This window comes from Schistocerca nitens, chromosome 1 (assembly GCF_023898315.1).
Source record: "Schistocerca nitens isolate TAMUIC-IGC-003100 chromosome 1, iqSchNite1.1, whole genome shotgun sequence".
NCBI lineage: Eukaryota > Metazoa > Arthropoda > Insecta > Orthoptera > Acrididae > Schistocerca > Schistocerca nitens.
In genome coordinates this window covers 321,616,430-321,620,324 of record NC_064614.1, presented here as the reverse complement: position 1 = coordinate 321,620,324, position 3,895 = coordinate 321,616,430, and the positions used below count along the sequence as shown (strand labels likewise).

Here is a 3,895-nt window from a genome sequence, read left to right as displayed (position 1 = left end):
CAGGTAAGTTGGTGCATGCTTCTTGCCTTCTTGTAAACTATCTCAGCGTTGTGTTAAATTGTCGCTGATAACCTGTAAGTAAGCTGTATGGGTTTTTTTTAATGGTAACGCCAAGTAGCGCTCTGTATGAAAATCACTGGCTGCGCTGTGTGGAGTCTGTGGCTAGTTTGCATTGTTGGAATTTTGCTATTGTAGTGTTGGGCAGTTGACTGTTAACAGCGCGTAGCGTTGCGCAGTTGGAGGTGAGCCTCCAGCAGTGGTGGATGTGGGGAGAGAGATGGCGGAGTTTTGAGAGCGGATGATCTGGACGTGTGTCCATCAGAGACAGTAAATTTGTAAGAGTGGATGTCATGAAATGATATATATTATGACTTTTGAACACTGTTAAGGTAAATACGTTGTTTGTTCTTTATCAAAATCTTTCATTTGCTAACTATGCCTATCAGTAGTTAGTGCCTTCAGTAGTTAGAATCTTTTATTTAGCTGGCAGTATTGGCGCTCGCTGTATTACAGTACTTTGAGTAACGAAGATTTTTGTGAGGTAAGTGATTCTTGAAAGGTATAGGTTATTGTTAGGCAGGGCCATTCTTTTGTAGGGATTATTAAAAGTCAGATTGCGTTGCGCTAAAATTATTGTGTTTCAGTTTAAGCACAGTCACTTATAAATTTTCTAAGGGGACGTTTCAAACCGTCGGATCGCGGCTGTGTGCGTTCATATTATTGTCTCGCGTGTCTACAAGCAAAGCATATTCAGAACCAAATGATAATTAATTGAAACCATCAGCTGCCGACAGGTGTTGCTGATATACCTGGATGGGGGCAGCTGAAAATGTGTGCCCCGACCGGGACTCGAACCCGGGATCTCCTGCTTAAATGGCAGACGCTCTATCCATCTGAGCCACCGAGGACACAGATGAATAGCACGATTGCTGGGACTTATCTCTTGCACGTTTCCCTTGAGACCCACATTCCCAACTGTCCACAATCTACGTACGTAATGTACCTAATAGATATTTGCCCTTCCACTCATTACTCGCGCACACTAAGGTGACGATTCCCGTAAGAGTTCGGGCAACCTCTGCGCATTCGCACAGACGAAGGTCACTGGCTGGGTAGCCTTTAATTATATATATGAAGATCGAGGTACATCAACAACACCTGTTGCCAGTTGAGGGTTTCAATTAATTATCATTTATTCTAGGGAAGCTGCACGGTCACCAGTGGTAACCGTTCTTTCGAGAACAGCTACTATGTTCATATATATAGTTATAAGGCTACCCAGCCATTGACCTTCGTCTGTGAGAATGCGCACACGTTGCCCGAACTCATACAGGAATCGTCATCTTAACGCGCGCGAGTAACGAGTGGATAGGCAAATATCTATTAGGTACATTACGTACGTAGATTGTGGACAGTTAGGAATGTGGGTCTCACGGGAAGCGTGCAAGCGATAAGTCCGTGCAGTTGTTTGTGTCCTCGGTGGCTCAGATGGATTGCCGGCACGATAGCTCAGCGGTTTCGGTCAGAGGGTTGCGTGCTCTCTGTAATATAAAAACTAAGTCAAGGAATCAACGGTCAACTTGAACGGATGTCTTGTGACGTCCGCCCCGACCAAACGCAACGAACTATATCGAACAAAATTGGAAAAAAAGGATAGAGTGTCTGCCGTGTGAGCAGGAGATCCCGGGTTCGAGTCCCGGTCGAGGCACACATTTTCAGCTGTCCCCATCGAGGTAAATCAACAACACCTGTCGGCAGCTGAGGGTATCAATTAACTATCATTTGTTCTAGAGAAGCTGCATGGTCATCAATGGTATCTGTTCTTTCGAGAACAGCTACTATCTTCATACATATTCAGAACACATGGAAGAATTCGGAATACATGGAAGAAGCCTGGAGATACTGACTGGTTTCAGATGGATTATATAATGGTAAGACAGAGATTTAGGAACTAGGTTTTAAATTGTAAGACATTTCCAGGGGCAGATGTGGACTCTCACCACAATCTATTAGTTATGAACTGTAGATTAAAACTGAAAAAAACTGCAAAAAGGTGGGAATTTAAGGAGATGGGACCTGGATAAACTGACTAAACCAGAGGTTGTACAGAGTTTCAGGCAGAGCATAAGGGAACAATTGACAGGAATGGGTAGCTTTGAGAGATGAAGTAATGAAGGCAGCAGAGGATCAAGTAGGTAAAAAAACGAGGGCTAGTAAAAATCCTTGGGTAACAAAAGATATATTGAATTTAATTGATGAAAGGAGAAAATATAAAAATGCAGTAAATGAAGCAGGCAAAAAGGAGTACAAACGTCTCAAAAATGAGATCGACAGGAAGTGCCAAATACCTAAGCAGGGATGGCTAGAGGACATATGTAAAGATGTAGAGGCTTCTCTTACTAGGGGTAAGATAGATACTGCCTACAGGAAAATTAAAGAGACCTTTGGAGAAAAGAGAACCACTTGTATGAATATCAAGAACTCAGATGGAAAACCAGTTCTAAGCAAAGAAGGGAAAGCAGAGAGGTGGAAGGAGTATATAGAGGGTCTATACAATGGCGACATACTTGAGGACAATATTATGGAAATGGAAGAGGATGTAGATGAAGAGTTTGACAGAGCACTGAAAGATCTGAGTCGAAACAAGGCCCCTGGCGTAGACAGCATTCCATTAGAACTACTGACGGCCTTGGGAGAGTCAGTCCTGACAAAACTCTACCATCTGGCGAGCAGGATGTATGAGGCTGCCGAAATACCCTCAGACTTCAAGAAGAATATAATAATCCCAATCACAAAGAAAGCAGGCGTTGACAGATGTGAAAAATACCGAACTATCAGTTTAATAAGTCACAGCTGCAAAATACTAACGCGAATTCCTTACAGACGAATGGAAAAACTGGTAGAAGCCGACCTCGGGGAAGATCAGTTTGGATTCCGTAGAAATATTGGAACACGTGAGGCAATACTGACGTTACGACTTATCTTAGAAGATAGATTAAGGAAAGGCAAACCTACGTTTCTAGGATTTGTAGACTTAGAGAAAGCTTTTGACAATGTTGACTGGAATACTCTCTTTCAAATTCTGAGGGTGGCAGGGGTAAAATACAGGGAGCGAAAGGCTATTTACAATTTGTACAGAAACCAGATGGCAGTTATAAGAGTCGAGGGACATGAAAGGGAAGCAGTGGTTGGGAAGAGAGTGAGACAGGGTTGTAGCCTCTCCCCGATGTTATTCAATCTGTATATTGAGCAAGCAGTAAAGGAAAAAAAAAAGAAAAATTCGGAGTAGGTATTAAAATCCAGGGAGAAGAAATAAAAACTTTGAGGTTCGCCGATGACATTGTAATTCTGTCAGAGACAGCAAAGGACTTGGAAGAGCAGTTGAACGGAATGGACAGTGTCTTTAAAGGAGGATATAAGATGAACATAAACAAAAGCAAAACGACGATAATGGAATGTAGTCGAATTAAGTCGGGTGATGCTGAGGGAATTAGATTAGGAAATGAGACACTTAAAGTAGTAAAGGAGTTTTGCTATTTGGGGAGCAAAATAACTGATGATGGTCGAAGTAGAGAGGATATAAAATGTAGACTAGCAATGGCAAGGAAAGCGTTTCTGAAGAAGAGAAATTTGTTAACATCGAGTATAGATTTAAATGTCAGGAAGTCGTTTCTGAAAGTATTTGTGTGGAGTGTAGCCATGTATAGAAGTGAAACATGGACGATAAATAGTTTGGACAAGAAGAGAATAGAAGCTTTCGAAATGTGGTGCTACAGAAGAATGCTGAAGATGAGATGGTTAGATCATATAACTAATGAGGAGGTACTGAACAGAATTGAGGAGAAGAGGATTTTGTGGCACAACTTGACTAAAAGAAGGGATCTGTTGGTAGGAC

At 42.1% G+C, this 3,895-nt stretch overlaps 1 non-coding gene across 1 annotated transcript; it reads right to left on the bottom strand.

Moving 5' to 3' along the window:
- Nucleotides 1-834: 834 nt before the first annotated feature.
- On the bottom strand, nucleotides 835-908 carry Trnak-uuu (transfer RNA lysine (anticodon UUU)). The gene has a single exon. It is a non-coding gene; the product is annotated as a tRNA-Lys (tRNA).
- Between the last annotated feature and the right edge of the window lie 2,987 nt (nucleotides 909-3,895).